This window comes from Martes martes (assembly GCF_963455335.1).
Source record: "Martes martes genome assembly, chromosome: 1".
Classification (NCBI taxonomy): Eukaryota; Metazoa; Chordata; class Mammalia; order Carnivora; family Mustelidae; genus Martes; species Martes martes.
In genome coordinates, this window is record NC_137888.1 from 61,183,353 (window position 1) to 61,192,940 (window position 9,588).

Consider the following 9,588-nt stretch of genomic DNA (forward strand, 5'->3'; position numbering starts at 1 on the left):
GGCCCAATCCCAGGACCCTGAGATCATGACCTGAGCCAAAACTAAGAGTAGGATCCTCAAATGACTAAGCCACCCATGTGCAACTAAGCCATCCCTGCTTAACCATTATGACACAAGTATGTGCAGCCTTGGACCAACAGTAGAGAATTGAGAGCATTGCCCATCAGGTGAGCATTTCTGAGACCTGTTCTCCATGGAGCCTCAGAGATTCCATAAGTGGACTGGATCAGGCCCTGGTTACCAAGTAATTAACCTGCTCGATAACACATCCTTGAATTGCCATTTCACCCTTTCTGGTTTCACACTTGAGAGATCACAGTTATGTTCTCCAAGCTCTCATCCAAAATTAAATGACATGAATCCTATCCTTGTCTCAGGCTTTGATTTTAGGGAAGCCAAGGCTAAGAATCACTGGAATGCCAAGGTAAGCTAAAACTTGTATTTTATATTATAGGTAATGAAAAGTCACTAAAATTTTACCATTTATACTTTAAGATGATCAGTATATTTCTAGGGTGTAGGATAAATTGAGTGGTGGAAATTAGGACTGGGTACCGAGAACCTAAACATTTGGATAGCAAAGTAGGGATGATAATAAGACCCTGTGCAGGACTTGGGGGTGGTATTGGTAAGGAGTGGAAGGTTGGAAAGGGAAGTGACAATGATGTAGCTTTAGCTCTGTATGTTATAGGTTGAATTGTGTTGTCCCCCAAATTTCCATGTTGAAGTCCAAACTTTTAATACCTCAGAATGTGAACTTCTTTGGAAACAGAGTTATTACAGATGTAGCTAGTTAAGATGCAGTCATACTGGAGTAGGGTGGACCCTTAAAACAATACGATATCTTTATAAAAAGGGGAATTATGGATGTAGGTGGCAAACAGAGAGCCAGGTGAAAATGAAGGCAGAAATTAGAGTGCTGCTCCCATAAGCCAAGGAATGCCAGATATCATTAGCAACACACTAGACCTAGGAGAGAAGCATGGAATAGATTTCTTATTCATAGCCCTTAGAAGGAACTAACCCAGACAACATATTGATTTTGGACTCCTAGCCTCCAGAACTGAGAGAATAAATTTCTGTTGTTGAAGACATCTAGTTTGCGGTACTTTGTTATGGCAGCCCTAGGACACTACTACTGTAGATAACTAGGTGCCATTAATATAGGTAAGAAAGTCAAGAGGGTGAGCCCAGTTGAGGTGAGGACAAAAGTAGAGATGGGACAGTGCTTCAGTTTAGAGAACACTTGATGCATTATAAGGGAAACACAGAGACATGAGTCCCTATTGGAATTTTTGTGTGATAGGGCAAGAACATGGCCCCATTAATTTAGTTGGAAAGGAAAGCATTATGTGAAAAGGGCAGCACTCATCCTCTGCATGTAACTAATGAATCTGCACTTGAAAAAGCATGTTCGCTCCCTTAAGCCTTAGAAGGATAGAGAGGAACCAATTAGGTAAATTGGGTGAAATTCAGATAAGGAATTTATGAGAATGAAGGATTGGCTTTGAGCAAAGATGAAAGGAAAGAAATGTACTTAGCTACACAAAGTGATGATTAAGTGGGATTTGATGATAAGGGACACGTATATTAAGGGTAAAGCTTCAAAGTAGAAATAAAGTGATGCAAAGAGATGCATGCATTGTTATCAGTTTTGTTTTATTTATTTTATAAATAGAGTTGAAATATTTTAAACTAAATGCAGGAGATATTTTTGTAATATGGAAGTGGGAAAGCCCTTTATTATATGACAAGAAAGTGAGAAACAATAGGCATAAAATAAAAAAGAAATGGATAACAGAAAAATCTGAGAGTCTGGAATAAAAAAACATGTGCATAAAACCACTAAAGGACAAATGAAAATAGGAAAAACATTATATTACATATGAATGATAAAGGATTAATATCCAAAATTTGTAAAATGCTCCTATTACGAAAAAGTGATTAGTCTAATTTTAAAAAAGGAAAATTAAGTGACCCAAAAATATATCGTGGTAGGATAGAGATGATCAACAGACCATTGGAAAGATACTTAAAGTCACTAAGTTATCAAAACATGGAAATTTAAAGTATAAATATATTTTGTATCATATTGGAAAAGTTTGTAGAGACCTAGAATACTTAATGTTGGTGAGGAGAAATTGGTACTTTTGTCCACTAGCTAAGGGATTAAAATGGGTCTAGCCTTTTTTGAGTCCATTTTGAAATTATTTAAGATTAAAACGTACATATGTTTTGATTCAACCAGTCAACTTGAAGGAATGTATCCTACAGTAATACTCTTACAAATTCTTTAAGAAATATGTACCATGATATTTACCACACAGTTGTTTGGGTAATGAAAAATTAGAAGCAACCTAAATGTCACCATTTATATGGAAATAGTTAAATTAATGGTAACAGTCATAATATAGAGGGCTATGTGGCCATTATAAAAAGAAATGAGGTAGCTTTCTGTACTATTATTATGGTACTAGGAAATACGTTAAGTACTAGGAAGTACTAGGAAGTTCCTGTAAGTACTAGGAAGATGCTTGTGCTATACCTTTTAAGTGTAAAAAAGTGAATGACGAGATGGTGTTAGTCATTAGTCATATGAGCCTCTTTTTTGGTAAGCAAATACATACATATTCATTAAAAAGCCTTAACAAAGCGTATCTCTGGTAGATGAGATTATGAATGACGTTTACTTTCATTCTGTGCCTATCTGTATCTTTTGAAATGTTTCCAGTGTGAATGTATTTCTTTTATTATCAGACTGTTTGACAAATGTGTAAAATAAATCCTAGTTAAGAAAGACAAAAACAAAAAAAGGGCAGATGCTCCAGGAGTATGTGGTTGAAGGGCAGGAAGGAAACACCTACAGAGAAAATGCTTATGAGTATGGATGGGATGTCTCTGAGGTGTGATACTCTACCTAGTTAGCAGTACTTTTTAAAGATCTATAAATTTCATAATGGAGTTTTAGCTTGATAAATTAAGTCAAATATTTCTTTGGATGTTATGGATTTAATGTTCAGAGTTTCCACTGAAATTTTGTGATACAAAGCAAGTTTTCATTTTTCTAAGGCACAAACCTGAGTTAGAGGCTGAAAAGCTAGTTTTTGAGATGCAAGTCATTTAGCTGTGAGCATGGTTTGCAAAAGGGCAAGCATCTTCATTTCAACAAAGCTTTGATTCTTTTCTTATTACATATACCATCACTCTTGTGAGGTAATAAAATCTCACTGTGTGAAAAAATGGCCAGTAAAGAAGAAAGGTATTTTCAGATGAGGATATTCCCTCAAGAATATCATACTGTATTAGTAATTAGGTCTTTAGATCTAAGGAAAGGCCAAGTCATCTCTGGTTTATCTATTACTTGTGTTTGTCCAGCCCCTGCCCTCCCTTCCCCCTACTTCCGGTGAAAGGCCTTTCTCCCTGGCCATGGATAGGAGCCACATGTCAGGGTTTAGACAGTCAGAGCACCTTGTTTTTTCTGATTACAGTCATTGCTTAAGGCTCAAAATGATCAGAAACTGTCTTGGGTTGGGTTCCCCAGAAGTATACCCTGGGATGAGGAGTGCTATCAAAGTGATTTATTAGGAAATATCCCAGGAAAGATCTAGAGGAAGGTCAGAGTGGACAAAAGTAGAACTGGGAAGGAGAGAACACTGAGCAAATAGTGTCAAGCAGGGTCCTCTGAAGGGTGCTGTGTTGGGGGTCTCTAAGACCACTCCCAGGTTTGATGGTTCACTAGGAGGATTCACAGGACTCAGTATATAGTCACGTGCACAGCTATGATTTTTTAAGGTGAAAGGATACAAAGCAAATTGAGCTAAGAGAAAAGGGGTGTTTAGGGTGAGGTTCAGAGAAAACCACACAAAAGCTTTCTACAGTGCTCCTTCAGTGGGGTCCCACACGACACTCCATTTCTCCAGTCAATAAACTGTGACAACACTTATGAAATGTTGTCAACCAGGGAAGACCATTAGAGGCTCAGTGCCCCAAGCTTTATTGGTAGCTGGTCACATAGGCACCCACTGCCAGGCACTTACCAAAGTTCTAAGCTCCCAGAAGGAAAGCACGTGTTCAGCATTAACCCTATTGTGTGTACCAAGAGCTTAGGTACAGTTAATGGTGGAAAATCTTCTGATACCCAAGTTCCCAGATCCTAGCTCAGGGCTAACCTTGCAAGAAGAACTTTTTAAGGCTAGCAGTTTTAGACCTGTTTTGTTAACACTTTTCTACATAGGTACCTTTGGCTCAGCCCCATAGGAAAGCTCTGGAAACTGTGCAGGCTATACCTCACTTTCGGTTCAGTGAGCTAGAGTATATTTCCACACCTATCAGTCATTGTCTAAAGGCTACCTGCCAGGGATATATTTTTCGAGACACTTCTAGCAGTCTGTGTGGGCAGGCCCAGCTGCTCCACTGAGGAACAATTGCCTGAGGGTAATTCCTCCAACAAAGAGATGCAGGTGTTGGCTGTTAAGAGTGACAGACACTAGGAGACATGTGCATAAAAAATGGACCTGGCCCTGAGAGGGATGTGGGTGAAGTTCTGACAGCATCAACTACAGTGATCCTCCCTGGGTTTTTATATACGGAACCAGAGGTGGGGAAACCCTCCTCCCGAGGTAGGTAAGCTGGCATGTAAGCCTAAAACTGCCTGCAGCCATATTCTCCACTTTCTAGAGAAGACCTGTCTGCAGTAGCCAAGAATGAAACCTGCATTCAGAAGCAAAGAAGACAGGGATACAAAGTCAGAGGTACCCAGTTCAAAGGTATTTGATAGTAAGTTTTATTCTGTTAAAGGTAAGGACTTAAATGAATGGATTTGTACAATCTGAGGTGTTTTCAAAAACAGATTTTGACAAACTACAGCCAAATCTACCACTCTGCCCCCATCCCCACCCATGCATCCCTCCCAGTGTGTTTTGTAGGACCTCCCAGTCTGTTTTGATGAATGGTTTTTACATTTTTAGATGGTTGAAGGAAGAAATTAAAAGAATATTTTGGTGCCACATAAAAATCATATGAAATTCAAATTTCAATGTTTATAAAGTTCTTAATTTCATGAATAAAATATGTGTGGAACTTTGTTTTCTCTCTTATTATATAAGTATGTATAAAATAGCTTTGATTTTGCCTCTTGGTCAACAAAGGCTGAAATATTTATTATCTGGACTTTTTTTTTTTTTAAAGATTTTATTTATTTATTTGACACAGAGAGACAGATCACAAGTAGGCACAGAAGCAGGCAGAGAGAGAGGGGGAAGCAGGCTCCCTGCCAAGCAGAGAGCCCGATGCGGGGCTTGATCCCAGGACCCTGAGACCATGACCTGAGCCAAAGGCGGAGGCTTAACCCTCTGAGCCACCCAGGCACCCCTTATCTGGACCTTTTAAAAAATGTTTGCTCATCTCCCTCTTAGAACGATGAAAATGGAAAATTGACGAACCCTTCTTGAGGAAAAAGACTGATGTGTTGTTGTTATTATAATTTTTATCACGTATAATAGTACTTAGAAAAATTCTTTGCAAATCGAAACATGAAAGAAGTTGAACTGACAAAACTAGATGGGATGTATTACCCTCCCCTCATAGTGGCAGAAGGACGGGTGGCTTAAAGATACTGAACCGAGTATCACTCAGTGGGTAACTGCAATGACTTTGAAAACAATGCTTCTCTCTCCTTGTTCTTCAAAGCATAGTAAGGTGGAGGGGAATTGATGAACCTCTTCCTTGTGATTAAGTTTTGAGGAGTCAACTGAGGACTTACATGAGATAGTCAATCTCACATTCTGACAGCTCAAAAACCAGACATTCAAGTGTGTTAAGTAGCTCATATTTTAAAAGCAGACACATTTTTAAGAATACTGAACTCATTTATATCCTGGTATGCATAGTTTCTACCACGATAATTGAATAACTTTTTTGGTTAGCTGTTGAAGGTTAATAGGAGATGTAAGCAAAGGAAGAATAGGAGGGAGAAAATGAAAATGGGATCTTGGATCTTGGAAGACTGTGGAAGAAGGTGACCCTGTGCATGGCACTCCTTTGTAGGATTTTACCTTTTCAGCCTGAGAACTCTTCCAAGAAACGTGGAGGGCACGAAGGAAATTTGTTTTATTTCACAATTTTATCAAGGGAATTTGTTTTATTTTACAATTTTATCTAGGGACCAGATCTCTTTATATGCCTGTGAAATGCATGCTGCCTGCATATAAATAGGAAATCAATGCAGATCAATTGTTCTGTTAATTTTGATGTTGAAGATATTTTGGACCAGTTGTGGTTATGGAATCATTGAAGTTTTGTCATACACAAGGTATTTCCAAATAATTTTTCTGTGGTTGTGTCATATCCTTTCTTAAGGAATTACTCGAGACCAATTCTTTATAAAGCACTACTGTTGGACTATTTTCAAGGAAAATCACTTACCAATATGCAATGGATATCATGGAAACCAAGAGGAGACCTAGAATGAAGGAGCAGGTGGACGGCGTCAAAAGTCATAAAGAGATCAGGAGGACTAACACTGAGGTGAAATCGGACTTGACAAATAGGAGATTATTGACAACACCTGAGAGAAAGTTTAGTCCAATGGAAGAGGCAGGAATAGACTTTGGGAGATACGTAGGCAAGACCGTGAAACCAGTTTACATAGGTCCCAGCTTAAGAGCTTTGGCGCTGAAAAGAGGGAAATAGAAGTGTTCTAGCATAACATACCCCTATTTCAAAATAAAAGACAGTAGAAAAGTAAAATTCATCTTAGAGAACTTCACTTTCCAGCAACAATTGCCAGAGTGTCTACCATCTTTTGTGGGAGAAAAACCAGTGGTAGAAATATGTCTTTTTACTACTGAGAACTGAACTGCCTGAGTCTTGCTTCCTAAGTTGCTTTCCATCAGCATTTACTTTACATTTCCCTTAACTTGTCATCTTTCTGTGCTGACAGTAGGAATGAAAAAAAAAAAAAAACACGCTAATCGACTTGAGATAAAAGTGAAATTTCCAAGACTGTCGATCTACATGATTTCTCTGGCGGCTTTTCATTGGCAACAGAGTGTCTAATGTTCGGGGACAAGAGGAATCAGACCGCAGGATGCCTGCCAACTCTCCAGGGGATAGAAACCCACTTTTGCATGCATATAAATGAGCCCAGAAATAGGTTGTGAGATAAGAAGTGGGATACTATGATAGGGCTGTGTACGTGCACAGGGGCCTGGACTGTCCTGATGGAAGGAGAGTTTGGATGCTGTGTGGCTGGAGAAGATAATGATATTAGAAAAGACTCTTTCAGAAGCATGATATATTTTCCCTGAGTGCTGTGCCAAGGTGCCAGGTTGTTTAATTTTGTAAAATATAACACTGAACAGCTCCTTTCCTCTCACCTTCTAAAAATGCTTATGCTTGCAAAGGGAAAAATTGGCATCCGTTTCCATTCATTTCAGAGGATTAAAAAAAGGCTAATGTGGATATGTATTGATCTTTTGAAAGGTCAGCAGCAGATTCATAGTTCAGGTGCTACTCCTTATAGCCCAGATGCTATGTGATGGGGGGACCTCAGAAAGAAACAAGAAAAGAACAGAAGAACGTCCCCCACACAAAATCAACTACATTTTCTTCTGTTTTTAAAGAACAGTATAACATTGTGTGTGTGTGTGTGTACATTATACAATTTACTTTAAAATTAGAAACAGAGTTCTGTCAATCTAATAATCATAAGAAATAACTAAAAATATATTTCAGTTTCATGGTGTAACCTTAAAGTTAGGAAAAGAGAAAGACATACAGTGAGGGGGAAGGGAAATGGATAAAGGAGAGGAGAAAATTACAAAAGTAGAGAAGAGGATTTTAAAAGGAAAGTAGAGAGATACCTGGGTGGCTCAGTCAGTTAAGCGTCTGCCCTCTGCTCAGGTCAGGATCCCAGGTCCTGGGATCGAGTCCCACACTGAGTCCCACACTGCTTCTCTCTCTGCCAGACGCTCACCCCTGCTTGTGCACGCATCTCTCTCTCTCTCTCTCTCTGACAAATAAATAAAAAATAAATTAAAAAAAGGAAAGTAGAAATAGAAAGGGAAAATTAAGGAAAATAATGAGAGTGAAGAAGAAAGAGAGAATGAGAATGTATATTCAGTGAGCATTTTCTGTGTTCACACAACAGCATAATGAGCTAAGAGTGGGGCAGGGGTAATAAGCAGAACAATGAGGGGGGAAAGTCCTGACCAGTTGTCAGTACGTTCTGAGATGAATGTGCCGGCTAGTGATCTGCTGCCCTTTTTACTTACATGCTGTTCCTTGCCTGGTTAAGGGCACCAGCAGAAGCTTGGCTTATTGCCATTAGGTTTTAAAATTAGGACTAGGTTTAGATCAGTCCTTTCAGAGTTTGGAATACAACTTCTTGTTTTATTTTCAAACCTCAAAGCAAATTTTTGAAGTAAAGATTTAGTTTCTTTTAGTATCTCTGTGGTTTCTTCTGCAGTATGAAGGGAGGGCTACATTTCAGAGGCTGACTTTGGTGTTTCAGTGATACCATCCTACAAGGTCCTGCAGGAAGTTGCTTGACATTCAGAAAGCAAGATACTGCATGTTAACGCCTCTGGTAGCTTATTTTTGGAGCAAGATATTATTTCATTATGTTAGCTTTCCTGCAGCCTTGTATACTCACTATCTTTGTGCTTTGGGTTTGTCTTGGTGGAGAATTTCTACCTGGGTCCATCCCTCCATTTGTCCCTGCTACTGACATAATAACTCTTTAATTGATTCTCTAGAACAGTGTCACAGGATTCCAGAAGAATCTCTGGATTCTCTGTGATCTCTGACCTACCTCACCTAAGCCACCTCATCTGAAATTTGGACAAAACCTGTTAGTGCCACACACACCACATCTCAGCTCTAGCCCTGTGACTAAAGTGTGCATTTCACCCGGGTCTTTATAAAATGGTTGCCTTCCAGCTGACCACAAACTTCTGAAGGATACCTATTTAAATCTACTCTCCTCATTTTAAAGGTTGCTCTATTACACAGTTTGGGAGTATAAGGATTTTGCTTTCTACTAAGCAACTTGCTCTAAGTGTCACAAGTCTGGACCCCTTTGATCTCTGCACATTCCTGAACTGATGTAACACTATATGTCTCTGAAATGATTTCCTTTAAACACTGGATACATATCCAAGAAGCCAGTGCACTGCCTGTGTTTATATATACATAGATACTTTTATTGCAGAACTCTCTGGTGACCACTGGGAGCTAGCACAGCTGTCTTCTAGACTTGATGCTAAGGAAGTTAGCCATTGTATTGTAGATGCTCCCAATGAATGAGTACCCTTCCATAGCATCCTAAGGTGACTTTTTTAAAAGTATAGCTGTTTTCTCAGTGCAGCCTCTCTGTCTTCCATTCTGTTGTCCTCTCAGGAGTAGTTTTAGACTCTTGTAGCTGACACGACTCTGTCCTCCATTTGCCTTCCTTTGTGACAACTCTTGTGCTATTAACACTGAATCACAGCACGCAGGTTTTGTAGAGGCTGTTCTCTTCACCTTCAAGGAAGTGGTCAGGAACGAAGGGTTCAGGACACAGGCATTTAGGAAGTGTTAGGGGAGCTT